Source organism: Sturnira hondurensis, unplaced genomic scaffold (genome assembly GCF_014824575.4).
Source record: "Sturnira hondurensis isolate 20B ecotype Veracruz unplaced genomic scaffold, ASM1482457v3 Scaffold0004136, whole genome shotgun sequence".
In the NCBI taxonomy this organism is placed as follows: Eukaryota; Metazoa; Chordata; class Mammalia; order Chiroptera; family Phyllostomidae; genus Sturnira; species Sturnira hondurensis.
In genome coordinates this window covers 54,253,866-54,280,463 of record NW_028076767.1, presented here as the reverse complement: position 1 = coordinate 54,280,463, position 26,598 = coordinate 54,253,866, and the positions used below count along the sequence as shown (strand labels likewise).

Below are 26,598 nucleotides of genomic sequence, written 5' to 3'. Positions count from 1 at the left end.
GTCAGAATCCGCATCAAAGAACAATAGCAAGAAACTGAAAACTTACTTGAACAAATGATGAAGGAAAACTTCCCCAATTCAGCAAAAGAAATAGACTTCCAGGAAGTCCAGAAAGCTCCCAGAGTCCCAAAGAAGTTGGACCCATAGAGGAATACGCCAAGGCACATCATCCGTAAATTACCCAAGATTAAAGATAAAGAGAGAATCCTAAAAGCAGCAGGAGGAAAGGAGAAAGTTACTTACAAAGCAGTGCCCATTAGACTATTAGCTGATTTCTCAAAAGAAACCTTACAGGCAAGAAGGGGCTGGAAGGAAGTATTTAAAGTCATGAAAGGCAAGGACCTACATCCAAGATTACTCTATCCAGGAAAGCTATCATTTAGAATGGAAGGACAGATAAAGTACTTCCCAGATAAGGTCAAGTTCAAGGAGTTCATCATCACCAAGCCTTTATTAAATGAAATGTTAAAGGGACTTATCTAAGAAAAAGATAAAAAATATGAACACTAAAATGACAACAAATAAACCTAAAAGAAAATCAACAAAAACAAAAACTAAGCAAACAACTAGAACAGGAATAGAATCAGAGAAACGGATATCACATGGAGGGACTTCAGTGGGGTCAGGGAAGGGAGGAAATGGGGGGGGAAAGGTACAGGGAAGAAGAAGCATAATTAACAGGAATAAAATAGGTGGGCAGAGACAAAAATGGTATAGGAAACAGAGGACTCAAAGAACTTATATGTACAACCCATGGACGTGAACTAAGGGGGAGGGGAATGCTGGAGGATTGGCAGGGCAGGGCAGAGGGGGGATAAAGAGCGAAAAATTGGGAAAATGATGATACCATAATCAATAAAAACACTTTAAAAAATAAAATGATCTTTGTAAAATTAAAAAAAAAACACCTACATTGGCTCTTACTGGAAATACTGCAATCACCTTCTAAGGAGTCTGTCTGCTTCTCTTTTTCTCCAGTCCTCTACACAGCCATAGTAATCCTATTTTTAAGAACAGTAATCCTTTTCATATAAAAGTCTGACCCTGCCACTCCCCTACTTAAAATCTTTCAGAATCTTTACATAACATTTATGGCAAAATGCCAGGTCTTCTCTTTGTCATTATTAATGTGGCCTCTGACTTCCTCCTCAGTCTCACTCACTTCTCACACACTAAGTGGCTGAACTTCTTGCCGTTCATCAAATGTGCCATGATCTCCCTTGCATTCATACCCTGTATTTAGTACATGATGTTCACGCTTCCTCAAAGCCTGCATCCCACCACCTCCTCTTATTCACTGCCAAATTCCTATACATATTCTAGGTCTCATCTCATGCATTACCTACTCTGGGGAACCATTTCAACCCATTGAGGAAGTTTTGGGTACTCCTTTCTTATTGTTCTTGTATATTCCCTAATTAGTGCACATATAACACTGTACTATACTGCAAATTTCTATTCTCATATCTGGCTTTCTACTATACTGTGACATCCTTAAGAAGCAGGGACAACTGCTTATCACCTTCAAACCTTATCACCTTATAACCTAGAATACAGGACCTTAATAAAAGGCTGAGAATGAAAATTCATAACAGTCATTAAAATTTATATGTAATTTGATAATTTGCAAAAAAAAGTTTGCACATATACCCTAAGATCTCATTTTACCCTAAGATCAAATCTTAAAGTAGGAAGTTCTGGTATTATTATTTCAATTTCACAGATAAGGAATTATGAGTTAATATCTATTATCATCAATTGTCAGTCACTTTTTAAAAAATGAAAAATAAACAAGATTTAAAAAATCTTCATTTCCGCCCTGACTGGTGTAGCTCAGTGGACTGAGCACAGGTCTGCGAACTAAGGGATTACGGTGCAATTCCCAGTCAGGGCACATGCCTGGGTTACAGGCCAGTTCCCAGTGGGGGGGTGGGGGGGGACACACGAGAGGCAACCATTCATTGATATTTCTCTCCCTCTCTCCTTCCCTTCCCCTCTAAAGATAAACAAATAAAATCTTTTTTAAAATCTTCATTTCTTACACATTTTAATAAAAAAATAAGAATAGCTTATTAAGTTTTCTAAATATACTTGTCAATAAATAAACTCCTTACCAATTTTTCAATTTCTGAAGTGAAAAAATGTTGGCCAATGAATCCTACACATTTTCTTTAATCTATCTCTACAAATTCAGAAATGAATATATTAAGGATATGTAATTACATAATATGTAATATGTAATTACATATTACATTACATTACATTGTAATATGTAATATTACATATTACATATTACAATATGTAATATGTAATATTACATATTACATTATTAATATGTAATAATTACATATTATTACATAATATGTAATACATAATACATATTATGTATTATGTATTACATAATACATAATACATATGTATTATGTATGTACATAATACATACATAATACATACATAATGTATGTATTACATTATGTAATACATACATAATGTATTACATACATTATGTATGATCATAATGATCATACAATTATGATCATTGTCCACCATGATCATAATTTTGAACCCACTCTATTTCTATTTGATTCTACTCTGGTTCTGTCATGACTATCATTTTTTGTTCTTTCTCATTTTTCTGATGGTTCCATTTATTTTTTGCAAAATACTTTAGCTTCCAACAATAACTACTGTTTCTAATCCTCATCCAAGGATACGTTTTTATTGCTTTCAGAGAGAGGAAGGGGGAGAAAGAGAGAGAGAAACACTGTGAGAGAGAAGCAAGGGTGGGGTGCTTTCTATACACACCCCAACCAGGGATCAAACCCACAAACATTTGGTATGTGGGACAATGTGCCAACGAATTGAGCCATCCAGCCAGAGCTCCAATAGTAACTACTTTAATATGTGTACTAACTCCAGTGTTTCTGGATGCTTTTATGGACACCCTCTGTGTTGGTTCAAAGTAGTCTCTGTCCTGCATCCCACGTCTTTCTTAGTCAACCCAACCCCACTACCATAATAGTAGAAAAAGTTACTTCATCCTTATCCTGAAGCAGTCTCACTATGTTGTGAGTATGAATATCAGCTTACTCTAATGATCCTTTTTGGTTTTCTGTAACTTTGTACTTCGAAGCAACAAATTTTATCATGCCTTATGTTTTGTTATCCATATAAAAACCTGAATTTCTATTATGTGATTATAAATACTCTAAATAAATAGCAGAAAGGGGTAACAATAACCAACCACACCACATCTTCCTTTCCCCAAATAAAAGAGCCAAATAACAAGGAGAAGAAAAGCACAGGGAATAAGGAGGCCTGGATTCCACTTCCAGATATGGTACTAATGAATAGCATCTGACACTAGGCAATTTAACATCTTTAAATTATAGTTTTCCCACATGCTTAGGCTCCACTTTTTAAAATATTTCTGTAATATATTTTTTAAACTTTCTCCTTTAAGTTTAATTCAGAATGTGCAAATGTCTTATCACATTGCCTTCTCCATGAGGCATTTCTTGCCCGTATTATTTAAAAATCACCATATCACCAACACCATTCTCTTTTAGATCATCCAAATGACTAAATATTTTATTTTTCTTGTTTATTATCTGACACTCTCACAAGACAATTGACTAATATATCTATTTTGTTCACTACAGTACCTTCAGAAACCTGAAACAGTTCTGCCACAGAGAATACACTCAATAAATATTGGTTTGATGAGTGAGTACAATGGCCACGCAAAAAGATTAACAAATTGAGAAACTCTTTAATCCCAAAAGTCACCAACGTAAGGAAGTAAGTCAGAAAATCTTTTCAAAGAGTTTCCACAAACTGGTAAGGTAAACTTAAAAAAAAAAAAAAAAAGCAAAAGCATCACTCTTGATGAATACATTTAACCTATTACGCAATAAGCATGATTTATAATCACATAATACAGATTCTTCACTTGGCACCAAGACCCCTTCTAATTTTAATAAACTGTTAAAAGCTAAAAATTTAACTTAACATTCAAGTCATCTATTTGTGCCATAAGCTCTTTTCCATATTTGTATCAAACTTTTCAAATGAACAGTCTACTAGTTCATTTATGTTAGCTAATTTTATTATAATTAAAACATTGCACCCTGGCTGTTGTAGCTCAGTGGATTGAGTGCGGGCCTGCAAACCAAACGACCTAGGTTCGATTCCCAGTCAGGGCACATACCTGGGTTGCAGGCCAGTTCCCAGCAGGGAACACTGTTAGGTACACTATCAGGTACACTGTTCAAAACACTGGTCATCAGGATGCTCATAGAAATGGTTGAGTGTGGTCACAAAATAGAGGAAAAAGTGAAGGCTATGAAAAGTGAAATAAAGAAAAATATATAGGGAACCAACAGTGAAGGGAAGGAAACCAGGACTCAAATCAATGATTTGGAGCAGAAAAAAGTAACATTCAACCAGAACAGAACGAAGAAAGAAACAAGAATTCAAAAAAATGAAGAGAGGCTTAGAAACCTCCAGGACAACTTTAAACATTTCAACATTTGAATCATAGGGGTGCCCAAAGGAGAAGAGGAAAAGCAAGAAATTGAAAATGTATTTGAAAAAATAATAAAGGAAAACTTCCCCAATTTGACAAAAAAATACACTTCTAGGAAGTACAGGAAGCTCAGAGAGTCCCAAAGTAAATTGGACCCAAGAAATCACATAGCAAGGCACATAATTATGTTACCCAAGATTAAAGATAGGAGAGAATCTTAAAAGCTGCAAGAGAAAAGGAGACAGTTACCTACAAAGGAGTTCCCATAAACCTATCAGCTGATTTGTCAAAAGAAACCTTGCAGGCAAGAAGGGGCTGGAAAGAAGTATTCCAAGTCATGGAAGGCAGGGGCCTACATCAAAGATTACTCTATCCATCTAAAAGAAAAACAAAACAAACTAAGCAAACAACTAGAACAGAAATAGAATAACAGAAGTAAGTGTACAGAAGTAAGTCAGTCAGAAAAAGCTACGAACCATACAATCTCACTGATATGTGGGATATAAAACGGAAACCCAGAGACACTGACAGACAACAGCATGCTGGTTACCAGAGGGAAGGGGGTGGTGACAGAAGACGATCTGACTTTGGGAGGTGTGTACACGATGCAGATCTGACTTTGGGAGGTGGGTACACGATGCAGATCTGACTTTGGGAGGTGGGTACACGATGCAGATCTGACTTTAGGAGGTGTGTACACGATGCAGATCTGACTTTGGGAGGTGGGTACACGATGCAGATCTGACTTTGGGAGGTGGGTACACGATGCAATATACAGATCATGAATCATAAAACTGTACACTTGAAACCTATATGACCCTATTAACTTATGTCACCCCAGTAAATTTAATTTTAAAAAATGGCAATAAAGAAATTCACCAAATGACAAAATTACATCTATAAAAATATTAATTCCAAGTATTAGGTGAAAACTAAGACTTGGAAAGATATTCTTCCTAGAAAAAAGCAGTGGTATCTCTAAAGTAATTTCATTTCACATCTACTGGCTCCAGAAAGTTCTAAGGCATTAAGTCTATTTGAACATGTGTCTGGTTTTGTATCAGGGAGTAATTTGATTTTAGAAAATTAGGTGTGTTTCTTTAATCAGCACACTAGGATACTAGGAATCAAATTAGATCTAGGATTCATTTGAAGCTTCTTACCAGATGACAACTAATCTAAAATTGAGTGATAAAGAAATAATAAAAGAAGATGACGAAGAAGAGACAGAGTAGAAAAGAGTTAGTTGTACTAAAGGCACAAATACTTTTTAAAAAGAAGAAACTTAAAAGTTAGAAAAAGTGAGGTTTGAAAGGGATCATATTGCTTCTAACTGTAAGTAGAAAGATTTTGAAATAGAAATATCTACTATAAACTATTAAACAGCCAAATAAAAAAATAAATAAATACTCCAATCTTTAGGGTTCAGCAGGTACCTTGAAATGAACATTGACTTCAATATTTATTTCTACCCTCTTTAAATTTTCTTTTTCTAAAAAAAATTAACATTATTGTCATAGAAACACAGTGTAAAATCTCCTTCTTAAATTTTTAAGCATACCAGGCACTATTGTTGCCTACAGGTACAGTGTCACATAGCAGCGTTCCAGAGCGTACTCATCTTGCTTAACTAAAACTTTATGCTCCATTTCTCCTTCCCCTAACCCCTGGCAATCCCCATTCCACTCTTTGATTATGTAGGTGTGATTATACACATACCTGTATAAGTTTAAGTATTCAATATCTGTCTCTTTGTGACTGGCCTATTTTACTTAGGACAGTGTCTTCAAGATCCACCTATGTTGTTGCATATTGTACAATTTTCTTCTTTTTTAAGGCTGACTGGTATTCCATTGCATTCGTTTAACTACATTTCTTTTCTTTGTCATTCATTTGTTGGTGGACATTTAGGTTGTTACCACACCTTGGCTACTGTAAACAGTGCTGTAATGAACACGTCTTCAAGGTTTCCTGATCTGAATTCTTTCGTATAGACACCCAGAAATGCAATTGCTGGATCATATGGTTATTCTGTTTTTAATTCCTGAGGAACCTCTATACTATTTTATATAATGGTTGCACCGTTTTACATTCCTACAGATTGCAAGGGTTTCCATTTCTCCATATTCTAGCCAACACTTGTCTTTTTTTTTATAATAGCCATCTTAAAAGGTGGGAGGTGATATCACATTGTGAATTTAATTTGCATTCTCTGATGATTAGTAATATTGAGCATTTTTTCAAATGCCTATTAGCTGTTTGTACATCTTCTTTGGAACAATGTCTTTTAAAGTCCTTTGCCCACTATAAATCAGTTTACTAGGGTTTTTTACTATTGTATTGTAAAAGTTCCTTATATATTTTGGAGATTAACCCTGTATCAAATATTACAAATATTTTCTCCCTTTGGTAAGTTGCCTTATCTTTCTACTGACTGTTTCCTTTGCTGTGCAGAAGCTTTTTGGTTTGATGTAGCCTCACTCATGTATTTGTCTTTTGTTGCTAATGCTTTTGATGTCATGTCCACGATATCATTGCCAAGACCAAGGTCATAAAGCTTTTCCTTCAAGTTTTCTAAAGAGTTTTCCAGTTTTAGTTCTAACATACAAGCCTTCAATCCATTTTGAGTTTACTTTGTGTATGGTATAAAGTAGGAGTTCAACTTTGTTCTTTTGCACGTGAATATGCAGTTTGTTCAACACTGCTTGTTGAACAAAGATGACTTTTTAAATTGTGTATTCTTGGCACCCTTTCTGAAGATCAGTTGACTAAACATCAGTGGTTTTATTTCTCCCTTTTCTGTTCCATTGGCCTATAAGTCTGTCTTTATGCCAGTAGTATAATGTTTTATAACTGTAGCTTGAAAATATATTTGGAAATTAGAAAGTGTGATATCACACCGGGATATCCAGTCTTGTTCTTTCTAAAGACTGAGTTGACTACTCATGGTCTTTTGTGGTTCCATACAAATTTTAGAGTTGTTTTCTCTATCTCTGTTATTTTAAAAAAGCCACCTGGACATTGATAGGGATTGTACTCAATCTACAGATCGCTTTGAGTTCTAAGCATTTTAACAATATTGTCTTCTAATTCTCCTCTTTAAATTTTCTATGTCACTTAGGTTTTGATCCCTTTGCAGTCTTACTTTCTTAGCAGCTCAGCAGAGTCACATAAAAACATCTAAAATATTTTATTTAATTTTTCAGTAGAATAGTCCAAATATTTAAGTCTACCATAATTTTGGGATCAACTGATTAATGTTTCGGTTTTTATTTTTTTTATTTTTTGTTTTTAACCATGTGGAAACTTGTTTCCCAAAACTTTTTCCCAAGTCTAACCTTTGTTGATCACTTAGAAACACCATTTCATTCTCAGTTCCTCCTTAGGTATGGGAAGACTCACTGGAATCAAATCAATATTAAGGTAACTTGCCTCAGGTTTGAACAAAGAAAAGAAAATGATTCCATGAACTATCGAATGTCAATTTTCTCAGAACTGTTGGCTATTTCAAACTCCTTATGCATAGAATATTCCTGTGTATATACCCTTTGGTAAGAAATTCAAAGGAATCTTCTGATTAATCTTCCATTTTATTCTAGAAATTACTTTTGTGATATCTCAAACAATATTCTTCTCCTGGTGATCTATTATATCCATTATTATTATTTCCATACTGAATCTACAAGTATAATTCATTATTGTTTATGTGCTTGTGATATTATATATCTTTCCTACAAAAATCTGTAATTAGGTCAAAACATTTCCATATTCTAGAGTTACTATCAATTTCCTGGGACATATGATCTTATCAAGCCAATGAAATAAGGCTGTCTTTTGGCTTAGTGGTTCTTCACTGATCTATGAACACTGATCTATAGTAAACGTTATTCCCCTAACTCACACTGAATTCCAGAATTTACACTAATAAGAGTCATCTTAAAAATGTCAATTAAAATGCCTCTAGCCTTCTTTCAGACCTATAAAATATAAATGTTAATGTATAGTAAGTACTATACATTATGTATAGTACTATACATTAAATAAGTATAAAATGAAAAGAATATATTGAGAATATTTTCTAGTTATATATAATAAAGTGATTTTATTTTATAGTACAAAAGGGAAACTAAAAAATAAATATCTTTAAACTGGGCAGAAATAATGTAAGTTATACCAATTACTTGTGGAAACATCCATACTTACAGCTTTACAACATATTTCTACAGGCTGAGAAATAGAAATTTCATGACCATGTTCTACAAAATATCACAGCAAAATTGGGACTACATACAACCAGAGGGCTTAATTATTTTATTAAAATTCACTTTAGCCCTGGCTGTTGTAGCTCAGTGGATTGAGTGCAGGCCTGCGAACCAGAGGGTCATGGTTCGATTCCTAGTTAGGGCACACGTCTGGGTTGCAGGCCAGTTCCTGGTGGGGGATACACAGGAGACAACCATACATTGATATTTCCCTCCCTCTCTCCTTCCCTTCTCCTCTAAAGATAAAAAATAAAATATTAAAAAAAATTAAAATTTTCATTTTAAAATGTGGCTCTTTAGATATACAGATGTTCTCGCACCTAACACACGACTGTTTCTTTTTTCCTTTCCAGAAAAAAGAAACCTACTTTCCTTGCCAGAAAAGTATATGGTATATGCTGAAGCAAACATCCATTTAATCAAATTTTTTACATACTTGATAGTATGTCAGAATAAAAATTAACACTCGATGTGGTCACTATGGAAAAGTTTGACAGTTTCTCAAAAAGCTAAACAGAAAATTACATGATCTAGCAATTCCACTCCAAGGTACACACATATCCAAAAGCGATGCAAGCAGAGACTTAAATAAATATTTGCACATCTAAGTATCCATCAACAAATAAATGATTAAATAAACGTTATGTATTTATAATTTATTCAGGTTTTTGAGCCCCAAAGAACAATGAAGTTCTAGTACATGCTATACCATGGATGAACCTTGAAAACAAACACTACAATAATTGAAATAAACGTGACACAAATGGACAACTACTCTATGATTTCACTCACAGGAAATACCTCAATTAGGCAAATTCATGGGGACAAAAAGGATGTAGATTCAAGTTTACCAGAGGCTCGGAGGCAGATGAAATGGAGAGTTAGTGCTTCATAGTTAGAGAGTTTTGCTTGGGGTAATGAAAAACTTTGAAAATAGTGATGACGGTTGTACGACATTGTAAATATAATTAATGCCAATGAATTACACACTTAAAAATAATTAAAATGGCAATTGTTATGTTATATCTTTTACCACAACTTAAAAAACTTAACAATGTAATATACCAAAGCCAACTGGATTGTACACTTTAAGTGGGTGAACCGTGTGGTGTTAATTACATTTTAATAAAGATGTTATGAAAATTATTTAATGTTTGAAGTTCTTCAGTGCTTGAAGCTTGGGTCCCTTTTCCTTAAAGGAGCATTCCCATATCACTTCTTTTATTGTCAACTCATGGTATATGACATATTTGTATCACTCTTTTAGCAATTAATTTTATCCTCCTTCTGACATCTCTGGTATTTTTAAATTCCTGTTACAGAATTAATATTTGATTATACTTTGTTTAAAAAACTAAATTAGTTGCTCAAATCATCAAATCAAGACCATATTTAATATCTGTATTTTGTTTACCAAACAACATAAGCAGTAGCTCACAGTGTCAAATCAGGACCTCGTCCTCTACCATTGTCAAATCATTAAAAATAATTAAATTTCAAACTTGTGCAAATACATTAAGTAAAAGTTTCTATACAAATATTAAGAAAAAACATTCTGGAAAAAAAGAATGAAAACACTAAAGCCCCAGGCAGGCCAATTAACCAGGATGTAATCGATTTAGTTCAGTATAATTATTAAAAAAGGCAATAAAATACTTCTGACAGAATATTTTGATTGGCCAGTCATTTTTCTTTTTCTTCAATTCAATCAAAGAGAAAACATTGTCAAAATAAAAATAAAACAAAATAGGAGAGAAATATACTAACACATACAGTAGTCCCCCCATCCACTGGGGTACACTCCCAAGATCCCTGTGGATGCCTGAAGCCACAGATAGCACTATTTTTCCTATCCATACATACCTACGATAAAGTTTTTAAGTTAGGCACTGTAATAGATTAACAATAGTTAATAATAAAGTAGGATGATTACAACAATAAACTATAATAAAAATAAGGTGAATATGGTTTTTCTCACAGCAAAATGGGACACATTTTTTCCTTCACAATTTCAAGGATAGAAAATTCATTCTTACTACAGACTTTGCTAACCTCAGCATATGATTTCTTTCCTTACTGAGTTAAGAATTTCACTTTTTCACTTAAAGAAAGCACTTTACGATTTCTCTTTGGCATATCTGAATTGCAAGCATGACTCCTCTTGTGCTTTGGGGCCATTATTAAGTAAAGTAAGGGTCCTTTGAGCACTATGAGATGAACACAAACACTAGGAGACCTAACAGTCAATCTGATGAGATGGTAACAAAGTGATTAACGGGGGTAGCATGTACAGCATGGACATGCTGGAAAAAAGGATGAGTCATGTCATAAAGAGGACGGCAAGAGATTAGAACACGCAATTCAGAAAGGTGCACAATTTTTAAATGTTTGTGGACTTTTCCATTTCATATTTTTGGACCACAGTTACCCATAGGTAACTGAAACAAACCATGAAAAGTGAAACTGAGGATAAAAGGGAACTACTTGTATGTATATTATTTATACTTAAGAAAAATTGTTCAGTCCTGATTGGTGTGGCTCAGTGGATGGAGCACTAGCCTATGAACCTAAAGGTTGCTGGCTCGATTCCCAGTCAGGGCACATGCCTGGACTGAGGGTCCAGGTCCCAGACTGGGGGCCTGGGAAAGGCAACAAACCAATCTATGTGTCTCTCACACATCAATGTTTCTTTACCTCTTTTTTTCTGACCCTGCCCCTTGCCCTACAAATAAATAAATAAATAAATCTAAAAAGGAAGAGAAAAGAAAAATTGTTCAGGATATATACTTCTAAAAGCTTAACAGAATTACCTAAAATATAAAATTACACGGGTAATTTAGTTACAACAAAAAAAGGGTGTTTTTGGGTTTGGGGACCTGGGTGGAAGAGGTAAAGTGGCTGAGAAGTACAAACTGGAAGTCACAGAAGAGTCCCAGGGATGTGTATAGTACAGCACAGGGAATACAGTCAATAATACTGCATTAACTATGTATGGTACCAGGTGGGTGCTGGAAATATCAGGGGAACACTTCATAAAGTATGCATGTGATTGTCGAATTACTACATGCTATTCACCTGAAACCAATACAAAATAATACTAAAAGTAAACTGTAATTGAAAAATATTTAAAGCTTATTTAATGATTACAGTGATCTTGAAATAAGAGAAATGAATAAAACAGCACATATGAAGTAAAGTCATATTTAAAGAACAGAAATGTAAAGGCTAGGTAAATTTCCTACCTACATCATTAGTAGATACTTAAAAATGACCTTTTAGGCTAATAGACTATTTCGATCCACAAATTGGTTGGTTTTACATCAATACTTTTAAAATTGTGTAACATGTTTTTGCTAAAATATTTCTTGCCTGCAGAATCTTTGAATGACTTGCTCCTAATAGTGACTTTACAACATAACATAAATGTAAACAGCATTAACTCACATGAAATTTAAGAAACAACTCATATTTTAACCTAAAGGCAAAAGTGTTAAGGTTTTAAAATATGGCATCATTACCTCAAAAGTAAATTGTTTCAATGAACACCTATATTTCTATTCCCTCCTGAAGTAGAACAACCTATGTAGAACAATCTATGTCACTTTTCCAGTGAATATACCCACTGGCACCTCAGAGAATATTGCTTTTCCAGCCCCAAACACAACTATTTATCAAATTCATTTCCCTAGAAAACAGCCAAGAAGCAAACAAAAAATGGTTTCCATCAGACAAAATAAGTACATGAGTTAAAATGCATTCTTCATTAATTATAAAGTCCTCATGCCCTCAACCTCTGGGGTTTTATAATTTACATGACTCCAAAAAGCTTGCATTATGATCCCCAAGGTCTCAGCATCTTAGGAGGAGAGATAAAGATGACGACAGCAGCTATAATTTTTTAAGCACGTACTGTTAAAGATTATAATGGGAACGGGGGCCAGGAGTGGAGGGTGTGTCTGTTATAGGTAACTGTACTACAAACGACGCAGTAATTCAAGAAACCACTGAACGGCTTCACTTCGTGATCAAGACCTATAAACCTCACGTCCCAGGAGTATCACTCTGTTAGAATACAGGCTAATGTTAAAAAAAGACATGTTCTTGAAACCTTAAACAAAAGTTCAAAATTTTATAAAGTTAAAAATATCATACACTTTTATTATTTTTATTTAATCTTAATTGTATTTTTTCTATTACAATTTAGCATACTTTTTCTAAATAAGGAGCACAGACAACAGAGTCTAACGACCTAGATTTTAATCCAAACCTATCACCTAATATATCAGTGACCTTAGACAATGTTCTCATTTTCTCCAAAAATAAAATGGGGCAATATTTACCTTATGGCACTATGTTGAAAGATCAAAGTATGTAAAAGCACCCAGTACGACTCATGAATATAATATCCACCGAAATACTCTGAAAATTTAAGTATGCCCCAAAATTTGTTCTTTAAGATAAACAATTTTATTATTTTTAAAATGTTATTACTTTTTAGATGCTTAGATGTTACTCTGTAGTTCAAAATACATAAAGTAAGAAACGCTGAGATTCCTTTCAGTATATAAAGAATGCTCTCAAACCTCATCATAAAGTACCTCTTTGACTGGATAAATCAAACTCATCCTTTAGCCTCAATTTAGATGGTATCTCTCCACTGGAAAGCCTTCTCAAAATCTCTACTTGCATATCTAAGGGACACCTGAAAACTACCTCAGCTCCCAATTTTTATCACAAACCCTACTTCATCTGAAAAACCTTCCCTATCTCACAGGTGATTGCAACATCATCCTTCTAGTTGCTCGGTAAAAAATGAGGGAGTCATCTTATCTTCTCTCTTTCTAATATCCCACATCCAATCCTTCAGGAAGTTTTTGGTTGTACCTTAAAAATGTCCAGAATTTCACTGCTACCACTCTTATCCAAGCCATTATCCTCAATCACCCAGCTCACTGTAAGAGGCTCCTTACCAGTGGTCAAAGCCTCATTAGGATCTACAGTTGATCCTCGAACAACATGGGTTTGAACTGCAAGGTCCACTTACATTCAGATTTTTTTCAATAAATACAACAGTATTGTACATGCATTTTCTCCTCCTTATGATTTTAATATTTCCTTTTCTCTATCTTAGTTTATTGTAAGAATATAACATAATATATGTAATACACGAAGTATTTGTTAATCAACTGTTGATGTGATCGCTAAGGCTTCTGGTAAATGGGTTATTAGACGTTAAGTTTTGGGTTACTCAAAGTTATACATGGATTTTTTATTTCACAGGGTCTGGTGCTCCTAGCCCCTGCTTTGTTCAAGGGTCAACTGTATTCTCAACATAGCAACTGGAATGATACTTTAAAAATACACACCAAATTACTGAAAGCCCTGCAATGGCTCCTCTAAGTCCCTCCCACCCACTAACTCAGTCAATACCACCCATCTTCTCCCAAACTCTGCTCCAAACACACTGGCCTCTGTTCATTACTCTGAACACAACAGGTATGCTTCGTGCCTCAAGCCCTCTGCTTGGAAGGCTCCTCCCAAAGATACACACATAGCTAGCTTCCTTGTTCTCTGCTCAAATATCACCTTTTAAGTCCTTGCCCAGACTCTCCAACCCATCACCAACACAGACTTCTTTTCCTGTTCTACTTTTTCTTTCCTCCATAACACTTGTCACTTTCTAACATGCTATTATATTTGGGAATACTTTACTTATTATGTTTATTGTTCATCTCCATCCCCGCTATGATCCACAAGACCAGAGACCTTTGTCAGTTTCTTTACTGATATACCCCACTTACCTAGAACAGCACTCAAAAAATGCATATTAAATACATAAATAAAAGAATACATTAGACATTTCTGTGTCTCCATCTGTGCTCACCCCTGTTGTATCAGGTAACACACCGTACTGTGATATCCTGTTAATTTTCTGCTTCTTCCACTAAAGTGTAAGTTGCTTGAAACAAGGAATTTAGTTTACTTTCCACCAGCTAGTACTTCTTTACAGATCTGGACACTTAGTAATCACTCCATAATATTTGATAAATTAATGTAAAAATAAAGCCATGGAAGTCAAAGGTGTAAACACCTTTATTTGTCTCCAAAATATACACACAACACTTAAGGCATGCCATTGAAGACTGAGTTTCTGATTCTAGATTTTTTTAGAACTGGTCTGGCTCTGCCACCGACTAAAGGACATAAATAAAATTATTTAAATTCTCTACAACTATTCACTTTTCAGTAAAAATGGGTGTAATGATGGTACCTACACATCAGGTGATTCTCAGGAATATAAAGATAGTAAAAGTGTGCCCTGGCCAGCTTGGTTCAGTTGATTGAGCATCATCCTACAAAACGAAAGGTTGCCAGTTCGATTCCCAGTCAGGGCACATGCCTGGGTTGCGGGCAACTCATTGATGTTTCTGTCCCTCTTTTTCTCCCTCCCTTCTCTAAAAACTTAATTAGTTAATTACAAACAGTAAAGAGTTCAAAGCACACCACTTCATGCTACTCTGGCATATTGACTATTTTTAAAGGTATTCAAAAAACAGCAAATACAAGAAAAACACTCTGAACTTCCCCTTTTTTCTTATAAGCAGGAAATGAAATTCTTACGTGAAAGCTATACTCTCTATACCAAAGCAAAAGTAATGTTCTTATCACCAAGGACAGAAAGTTGAAACCAAGAGAGTTCTACACAAAAAGACTTTGTTAAAATAATTCCTATCTTCCTTTAGCCTCCCCCACACAGTGGAGTCATTTTTCCACAGCTGTCTCTCTTCTACCTACCCATAATATAAAACAAATAGGTCTTGCCATTTCTTTGGGTCTTCATTCCTTATGCAGACTCCTGGTATCACTTAAAACTTATATTAAGTACATTTGTATGCTTTTCTCTGGTTCATCCATCTTGTATCAATTTAATTCTCAGACTCAGCCAAAAAGAACTCTAAGAGGATAAAGGTAAAAGTATGTCCCTCTTACAAAAGAATTAGCCAAGTGGTTTGTACATATTATGTATTAAATAAATGATACAATTTCTTACTACAAATTAGACACAGGAACTACCATAAGCCCTACTTCAATAATTTGACTAAACTAGAATATTCACTAATAAATCTTGAAAATCTCATTAGAATGTGTCAATGATTTTTATTAAAAATTACCGAGTTATCTAAAATAATTTTGATAATAAGCATTTGCAAAAAAAAGGTACCTTAACTCTCAAGAAAAGTAACACTGTATTTATATTATCCCAGAATATTTTTAAATCTTTCTGGATGTTTGGTTCTATAACCATCTTCAGTAACTGCCTTCAATGTTTAATAATTTCATAATGTTTCCTTTAATATACCCAGAGTATCTAACAGTAGAGTTTAAAAATTACATACCTTACTATTTAGGCGAACTGTAGTTATAGGTTTATAATAGATACACACATTCTTCCCTCTACTCTGAATAATCTCCTTTCCAGGAATAAGACTTTTGAGAATAAGTTAAATAATTTAAATGTCTTTGTGACTCTTTACAACATCACTCCCAAGCTTTCTACCCCTCATTTTAGTCATGTAGCCAACAATATGTCTAACCCTTTGGTAATGACAGATTATGAACTGAGCATGACTAACAGTTCTATTCAAAGTAAAAGGCCAGTTCCATCATACTTACTTTAAACCTTATTTTCTATTATTTTATAATGAGTAATTTTTCAGTTATTTCCCTATCTACTGTGACTTCTAAATGTTTTCCTGGTCTATCTTCAGAGTCAGTTCTCCATTTTATAAAATACTTGTGAACAGTCATTTTCTATACAGTTTGTACTAGCGTAAAGAAATAAACAAACACACACATTTTACTTAGCACTCATATGGACAGCAGGCCAGGAAACTTAGATACGCAGTTTAAACGGCTGTCCTACGACCACAGATGGAGTGACTGCCAGCTTTAGGATGAACACTAAAAGGCTCATTATTCCCTGAGTACTTAATGCTGGTTGCACATCACAAGGATCTGTGAACTAATTTAAGAACAATAATTTAATAAACAATTATCAAAAATTAGGACAATATATGTAAATCTATTTATGAAACTTATTAAATAAAAACATTGTTACTTTATCCAAATATTCTCTGAATCAACAAATCTGATTTACTACTTAAGTTATTTTTAAGATTTTGCTTACAGTGCCAAGAAAGTAAATAATATAATTTATCATTTCATTGTCTTTTTTAAAAAGCTACTTGCTTTAACCAAAATCTACAATCAATAAGTATATGAGAATGAGATAGTTGGGTCTGATACCAAACAAATACTTTCTTTTTTCATTAAAAAAAATCTTCCAAACTTAAAATAGTAGTTTCTACTCTAATTGTAAACTTCAACTTCAGGATATATTTATAAGAGATATATCTGAGAAAAGACAACAATAAAAAGTAAAGAAAACACCAAATACTATTACTGCATTTACAGGAGAAAAAGACATACAGTGTAACATTAAGAGCTTACTGTAGAGAGTGGGTTTAATCAGGAAGTAGCCATTATCCTTTCGATTCAGAGCAGTGACAGCACTCCAAAACAACAAGCCGTGGAATTTCTCAGTTAAAAGGCATGAAAGAATACCTAGTATTGTGTCCTAGCGTTGCTGACCCCAAAGGTCACCATATGTCTTTTATCAAAAGCTATCGTGAAAACATAATCCAAGTAAGCATTTACAATGCTGTATTTGTTGAAACACCTAAAATCTACCTAACACAACCTCTCTCTCTGTTACTCACAAAACATGGCTGTCTTATTCAGAGATTAGCAATTATTGTAATGAGATACTGTCGGAGAGGGTCAAATAGTACTTCCTGCAGTTTACACATCTTGATTTCCTGGCAAACAAACTGAAAGGCAGGTGGAGCACTTAGATCACCAGTAAACGTGAATGCTCACGTGACAAAAGTAAACCAGGTAAGGCAGATGTCTTAGGAAATCGGTCTTAATTTTATTAACGTCAAAACAGACAACAAAGAGTTTTGTCTTTCTTCCTTTTTTTCAAAGGAGTGTTATTCATAATAGGCATAGGCACCCAGTTTATAAGGAATGCATGAAGAACAAGTCTGTTTAAACAGGTTTAAAAATTACTTCTGGCAACTAAATTGTAAAAACAAGGCAATGATAATAAGGTTAAAAGAAAACTAAGAACAATTGCTTAAAAACCAAAAACTTGATAAATATTAGGAAAAGTCTTTAAACTGCTTCAGAAAAGTAGGTAAGTTTCTGGGTTAAAAATCAAAATTCAATTTTTAGTCAAAGCATAAGCCTATTCTTATTAGGACAAGCTCCTACAAAATATGACCACTTTATATTTTAAGTGGCAGCCTTTGAAAAAAAATTCGATTATACGAATCAAAAAGGTTACATAACTTAAACCTATTCTTGTCACCATTTTAAAATTCATATTTCAAAAAGAAAATATTAACTGGTGAGCATTTAAAAGAATGTAGCCCTAGCTGGTGTAGTTCAGTGGATTGACTCCCCACCTGCGAATGAAAGGGTTATAGGTTTGATGCCCAGTCAGGGCACATGCCAGGGTTGTGGGCCAGGTTCCCAGTAAGGAGCACATGAAAGGCAACGATACATTGATGTTTCTTTCCTTCTCTTTCTCCCTCCCTTCCCCTCTATAAAATTATATATATATTATATATGTATGTTTACTTGTATATATATTATACATGTTATATATATAATATATATATATATATTTAGCTTGAAAACTAAGTTTCCTTGTCCTTAGTTTTGTTCCCCAAACTGCTATTTTTTTCATCCTTTAAAATGTGTAGTATATTTGAATGAGGGTTGATTTAAATTAACTAAGGGTATAAAACAAACACACACCCTATCAAAAGGATAAACTAATTCACTACTTCAAAATATTTAGATTATTTCTTAATCTATGAAATTGCATTTACCTTAAAAATTCTATATATATTAATGCCATTCATCCATGTCCTAACTATTATGGACATGCCTGCTTTGACTGTACTGCAAGAGCTCTTAAAAATTCTTTATGACAGTATAACCATATCAAGGCATTATTATTATACTACTTCAATCAAATTTATATTTACTCTTTTGCAAAATGAAATTCTAATATACTTAAAAAACAAAACAAAACGATGATAAAATCAATAACTAAAACAATACCCAAGTTGATAAATGACAAGACTACACAATCTCAGAACAGGTCTCATTATAAACTTAGTATGTGTCATTTGAAAGAAGTATTTTTCAATACTGAACAACATTAATGCAAGTCACTAATCACCACCTGTAATACAATGACACATGAAATAGAAAATTTTCAGAAAACTATGACTATGGAGTTACTTCAAGCTGGATTTCTTGGTCAGATTAAACATTCAAATGTCTATAGTTACCTGGAATGCTAAACATAGCCCTTTATTTCTTTTATAGAAAACTTAAGATATAATTGTTACTAAATAGGTAGTTTTGACTATGTAATTTAAACATAAAAACCACAAAATTTTAAATAAGAATATTATTTCAAATATCCATGACCATCTTGGTTTCCCGTGTGTCAAAAAATAAAAGAGGTAAAGAAAATAAATTAAAAATTTTGTTTCACTCAAGATAGCTAGCTCATCAGCAAGTTTAATTATTTAGATTTTTACAATTTAAAGAGCGGGGGAAAAACAGACATATATAAGATAAAAAAATCCCACTGAGCTGACATATAAGAACAAGGCACTTTTCCCTCTTCTAGGATATATTTCAACACCATTAGTTGTCTCAGCCAGGCACTCTTTTGTAGGGCACACGTGGCACAACTAACTATACACTGGTAGCTCTGTTAAGGCCAAAAAAATTTGGAAAGCATCCTCCTTTCCAAAAGTGAGACCCTTTGTGGGACCCTAGCAAGTCTAAGACCTCACAAAGATTAAGAAATTCATGCAAAATGAAAAAGGAGTGGGGGAGAGCTCTTCATTGCAACACATAAGCTCTATATGGTTATTTATATCCCATCTTGTTCCAAAATAATTTTAGAATGACTTACAGAAATATGAATAGTACAACAGAATGCTTTCAAAATATAAATTAATATAAATAAAGGGAAAATATGAGAAAGCAAGAAAGCTGAAACACAAGGTAAATTTGGAACACAGATAACATCTATCACAAGGCTTTGCACGATTATAAGATATAGGTGGTACAGCTCTGAGCTTTCTAGCAATCAAAGTAAAGTGGGAAACAAGATCAAATCAGAAAGCACTTTTGATATGATGTATTTTGTAAAATACATCCAGTATCAAAGCTCTTCCTAGTACTCAAAACAGAGGGGAATTTCTTGTATACTTTTCAATTATGCAACATTAGACAATACAATAATTTTCTCAATAGCATTTTATAAAAATGAAGTAACAAATGTCACATGAGACTCTCTTTTAACATTTCCTCAGCACAAACCAGGGCCATAACATAATGTAAGGTTACCCCATAAAATAAACCATTTTGCTAGGGAGACATATGCAATTTGTCTAATCAGGGTCTTTAAATCAAAAATAACAATCTCTAGGATCTTATTAAATTCACAGACTATTTTCATATTCCAAATTTGTATTTCATTTTCTAAGTGCAGGTTCTTCTGCTGGACGAGTAAGTAAAACGGCTATGTAAGTGGTAACTGGCTCTGGATCGGGTGAAGGAGAGAGGACACTGCTGTGCAGGTCCAGACTGGAATGGGACCTCTCTTTTTAACTTAAAACAGCTCCTCTTTTATTTGTTGGTGACATTCTATGATCGTGCGAAATTCAACAGCTTGGGAGCCCAATATAGGATGAGTTTTATTCCTCCTCAGTTTGGTATTTCTAATAGGTAAGTCTGACGTAGAGTTTCTAGAGTCCTATATTCCCATTCAGTCTGCACCAATTTAGATTCATTTTAGAGCATGAATGTTTGCATGGTTTTACGGCATTTACTTCTTACATTATTGAAAGGAGAGGGAGGACAGCAATATTGATATAAAGGTAACTTCCCATCTCCCATTTTGTTATACAAGAAAAATCAAAGTCCACAATGATAGTATCTCAATACACCATGTATCTGGACTTAATACTACTAAAATTTAATAATGCTAAAATTTTATTTTCATGTGAGGTACACAGGTAGTGGCAAATCCTATCTTCTGTTACAACTGGGTTGGTCTCTTCTTTGTCTCCCAAAGATGCCAAGTATATATTCTCCCACCTCCCAAATTATGTTTATGTTGTTTCTCATTGCTTCCCCACCTCATTATCAGTTTAGATCTCACCACTTTCTGGATGTTCCTCCACTTTCACAGCTCACTATCTGGGCCCATGAAACCTTCTTCTCTACATGACTTAGCTCCATAATACAACTTAATTGTGTTTTAGGGATTTCCTCTATCAGATTTTAAAGTCCTTTGTTTTCTATTAACCACTGTGAAGAATAAAATGCAAAGACTTTAAGTACAAATTAACTCAATATGAGGCACAAGTAAACATACATATTAATATCAGCTCATATTTCCCCCAAATGAGCAAGATATTTACTAGGATAGGATCAAGTAAGCAAGAATGCCAATTTTTACCATACAGATAATTTCTCAATGGTTTATCATCAACCCATAGTAAATGAAACCTTGGGCTTTTCTATTTTCACGTTTGGCAAAAGAACTTTAGTCGTGAGGATAACTTTTGAGAACACTACCAAAAACCGAATAGGAATTGTAAATTATTATCAGACCTCAAAATAAGTAAAATTAAATGACAATTGTTTGATCCATATTTGAACTCATATATATAACCCAAAGAACCACATAGCCTCTTCTCTTAATAAACAAATTCTTACAAAGTGTCCACTGAAAGTTGTTATTTCTGAATTTCCTATTTTATTAAAATTCAAAACTATTTATAGTAATCTTAACATACAATTTTTGCTATTGCAAAAGGTAACAGTACTTGCATTTGGCATAATGCACTTGCTCAACATTTGTCTTGAAATAAAAAAACCACTGCTAACATTTAAAAATACGTTTAAAAGCATATGCTTAAGAAGTTCATATTAACATTACCTTAATCAAGATTATATTTTGTTTATTTTAAAAGTTATAGGATAATTAAATAACATTGTTAACTACCTTATCATTACTTCAGAGAACAAAAGTAGGAAACATATCTGTAACATACACTGAAAAGCTTTTGGACTAATTTAAACAACAAAAGAGAAAAATATAATACAATTTTCTTTTTCTCCCTAAAAGACAAATTGAAAAGAGTAAAGCAAAAAGAGCTACAAATACATATTTTTTCATTTACTTCAACATAATAGATACACAGAGAGCCTGTGAGAAACAATATTCACTTTGCTGCAGAAGAACAGACATTGCATAACAATGAGATTTGCTAATGAAATCAACCATCAGCCTGGAATACATATGTATTAAACCAAGACCTCAGTGTCATTTTCTTTTTGCATCGTTTGTTCTTTCTTTCATTTTTCTTGACCTTGTCAGTATTTTTGTCCCTTAGATTTTGGAACTTTGGTAAAACAAAATCAAGACTATAATGTTATAGTGGACTGCTTTTTATTCATAGCATTTATTTTTAATGTAAATTCCAGCTGTTCTGCTTTGTAAGCACTATTAATGTACCTTCAAGGGAAAAGAAAATCAATGGATGCTACCAAAAGAAACCAAGGAAGTTTATTTCTGTACAAAATTTTTGGATCAGGTCCGAAAAAAACTTATCAACATTTGATGTGAATTTCATATGAAAACTCTTATAGTAATTCTAGAGCTTACTTAATATGTAATAAGAAAATAACACATTTTAATTATAATTCCTCTAGCAATTTCTACTACTGACAAGTGAAATACTGTAGGGTGGATATAACTATCAACATGAAAATTATTCTAATATTTTTATATAATAATCAAATCCCCCCATGCTCTACTCCCCTGGTCTACAAAGTTAATTACCAGTTTCCAATTATCAAAAATAAGGAATTCTAAGGATTTTCTTAAATATTTATGATTTAAATTTATGATTTAGTTATTACAATTTTCTATATAAGCCTAAAAGACTATGAAAGTATTTACTATTATACATCTTAAAGAAAAGTATTATAACGTCCCTCAGAAATGACTTAAATTTTTTAGTATAAGCCATTTAACTAAATGTCTCTATGTCCTATTTGTCATTTGCTTCCACAAAATAGGCTTTAAATCACATGTGCTACAGATAAAATTAACAGTTTAACCTGCTGTGGTATATATTTGCTACTAATTCATGATAAAGAGAAACGCTTTTTTTAAAAAGCAGTACTTACACCAACTGAAAGAGCATTAGTTAAACAAATTTGTTTCCTATTTTTATAATACTTTAATGTCTAACCTAAAACAATATCCTGCAAAATAACAAAAAGTCAATCAATAGTATAATCAGTAGTTCTGTTGGAACAGTAAACCCAACAGGTATTTCCTATTAAGCTTCAACGCTCTGAAAGTTGCCAGTCTAATAGTTCTTAAGGCTAACTAATTTTAAAATCTTGAAGGATGATTTTAAGCAAAGAACCATATAATCACAGACCAATCATTAATCCACACACAATTTCCTTTAAAAAAAGCCCAGAAATTTCTATTAAAATGGCAAAATATGAACCAGACTGTAGAGAGACAGTCTAAAAACTGTCTATGGCAATACCAAAAACCTACGCTCTCTAGGGTAAGAAATGTAATACTAAAATGTGGAAAGTCATCTAGCTCCCTTCTACTCAAAGTGTAGGCTACAAACCAGCAGTATCTAAATTGCTTGCCAGATATGGAGAATCTCAAGCTCCAACCCAGATCAACCGAATCAGGATCTTATGCACATCAAACTTTAAGAAGTCATGATCTAAAAAATTCTTCAGCCTAACTAACAATTTTTATACCAATTCCAGTAACTTCTGACAGTCTAACTCCTCAAAAATCCATATTAAAATGTAGAATATTCAGAGTATAAACAATTTATTTTTTACACTTAAAGCCAATTACCTACCATTTGCTTAATTATTTGAAGTCTCGTATTTTTTAGGACTACTGATTTTAAATTTGTGGTAATACAAGAAATAAAAGAGCAAGAATAATATCTTTTTGTAAGACTGGCAAATATGTAAATAAATAGATAAAACCGAAAAGCATTTATACTCTCTTAACAATTATTTCAAATTATATTAGCAGAAGAGTCCTTTCTTTAAAAAACTCATGTGAAAAAGCCCAGTATAGAAAAAAAAATAAGTAAAGGGCTATTCTCTGGGGAAGGGCAAGCACCCAACAGTAGTCAAGTCATCTCAATGGAACCAATTTATATGATTCCTGTGAGTACAGTCTGAAAAACTCTGACTTAAGAGTTACTTACAAGTATAAAAATAAACTGAACAACTGTTATATTAATCATAAATAAACCTTACTATTCATCAGAGCAACTCCCAAAGATCACTACAGAGAAACCCAGTGTTTAATTAAAATTTATCCTGCAGTGTTTTAAAGAATACAAGATAAAATTACATATATTAAGCACCTTTTTCTAATTCAAGTTGATCTTTCCTCACATAGATCTAATTGGTGAAGTGGATTTTATTAATGTTATATTTTATTAAATCACTGTAATCAACAGTATGCCTACCATACGCAAGACACTATATGAGTGCAACAAGGCAATAGAGATGAACTGACAAACCACTCTACTTATCACCTTGGATGGATAAGACAAACGCAGGGAACAGATGTGCAGTGAAAGCAATATACAGTTGACCCCGAACAACAAGGTTTTGAACTGCATGGGTCTACTTTTACACCATTCTTTTTCAATAAACAGTACTATAAATGTATTTTCTCTTCCTTATAATTCTCTTAAAAACATTTTTTCTCCAGCTTACTTTATTGTAAGAATACACTATATAATACATACAACATACAAAACACGTGTTTATCGACTGTTTAGATGATCAGTAAGGCTTCCAGTTAACAGTAGGCAATTAGTAGTTAAGTTTGGGGGGGGGTCAAAATTTATATATGAATTTTTGACTGAGCAAGGGTTGGTGCTCCCAACCTCTGCATTGTAATATGGGGTCAGAATTAACTGAGGATGTCAGAAAAGGCTTCACTGAAAACGGACATCTTAGGTGGGCCTTGAAAAGGGTGTAGGATTTTGAAACGCAAAGATAGCTATCTGGAGAAGCCAAGAAAACAGGCATCCCAAGTGGAGGGAAAACATGTGCTGAGGACCAGAGAAGGAAGCATTGGGTATATTCAGATAATAGCTTGAGGCAGCTTGCAAGCTTCCCAGGAATAAGTTGTTCTTTTTATATCACTAGCTATAAAGCTACAAAACTATAAAACTCAAGTGTTAATATACCTGTATTGCATAGTAAGATCATTAAATATCTACTGCTTGAATGAATTAATAAATAAATAAATGAATGTAAAATAGTCTGGCCAACATATAGGGCATATGTAGAAAACAAGAGAAGACATGGCTAAAATAAAGTTCAGGACCCTACTAGAGACAAGCTTGAATAGCATATTAAAAGGTTTAATTTAACATGGCAAACAATGGTAAACTACTTGCATTTGAAATGCTGATCTGCTACTTTTAAACAAAATGGACTGGAGCAAAAAAGAAACTTCCAATAAGGATATTGCAATATTTGGTCCATTGCAATAGTTTAAGCAGGAGGTAAGGGTTCTGAACTAAGGGGGTAGACTCAGAGATAGGGAGATAAATACAAATTTAATAGATAATTTAAAAATGTTTTTACTTCTCAGCTAGTCAAAATACTGCCAGAAAAAAAATTATTATGATGTAAAATCTGTTGGGATTCATAGCAAGTTCTATACAGAGGGAGTGGTCAGGCAAAAATTAAGAAAACTCCAAAGGTTGGCAAAAATGTACAGTGAGAAATCTCCTATGCACTGGTGGTGGAAAGCAGCATAACCACTGTAAAAAGAAATTAAGCACTACAGTAAAAATCACAGCTGTATGTAGTCTGTATCAAAGCAATTCCACTTTTAGGTATGTAACCCAGTGAAGTTTTCACACATATGCATAAGGTGTCATATACAAACATAAAAATTGCACCACTATTTGTATAGTGAAATATGGGAAAATTAATAAATTAAAGATTGTGTTATGTTTATTTCATAAAACATAGATAACGGTATACAGCAGTTAAGATGAATAAACTAGAGATACACATTGTTAACATGAAACATGAATATTTTTAATATATAAACACGATTACTTTAGGGAGGTAAAGATTTTGTTTATTTGTTTACTTCTAGATATTTTGTTTAAGATAGGACAATCCTAAATAAACCAAGAAAGAAGATGTATATGTTTTATGATAAATGAGTAAGTCTCTGCAGTATACAGAAGAGAATAAAAATCAAAAGGCATGTAAGTTTTAATGAGGTATAACAGTTTTTTTGTTTGCTTTTACTAGGACTTACTTTATAACTGGAAATTTTTACCTTTGGACCACCACCACCACCACTCATTTTGCTCAAGCCCCACCACTCACTTCTGAAAAGCACCAATCTGCTCTTTGCTCTATGAGTTCAGTTTTGTTTTGTTTTAAGATTCCACATATGAGTGATATATTATTGTATGTGTATTTCTCTGTCTGACTTATTTTACTTAGCAATGTCCTCATGGTCCATCCATGTTGTTGCAAATGGCAAGATTTCTTTTTTATGGCTGTGTAATATTTCACTGCGTGCAAATACACACGTGTGCA

At 33.4% G+C, this 26,598-nt stretch overlaps 1 protein-coding gene across 23 annotated transcripts in view; it reads right to left on the bottom strand.

Annotated features, from left to right (window-relative positions):
- The window catches only part of BAZ2B (bromodomain adjacent to zinc finger domain 2B), a 382,453-nt gene that overhangs the window by 166,101 nt on the left and 189,754 nt on the right, over nt 1-26,598 (bottom strand). The window contains exon 1 of one of the 23 annotated variants that reach the window (XM_037044619.1): nt 17,302-17,603. The exons of 21 other annotated variants lie outside the window; for them this stretch is intronic. The gene's annotated coding sequence lies outside the window, so the exon portion shown is untranslated. Of the gene's footprint in view, nt 1-17,301; nt 17,604-26,598 lie in introns of those variants that run through there. One more of the 23 variants, XM_037044620.1, reaches the window with a different exon arrangement.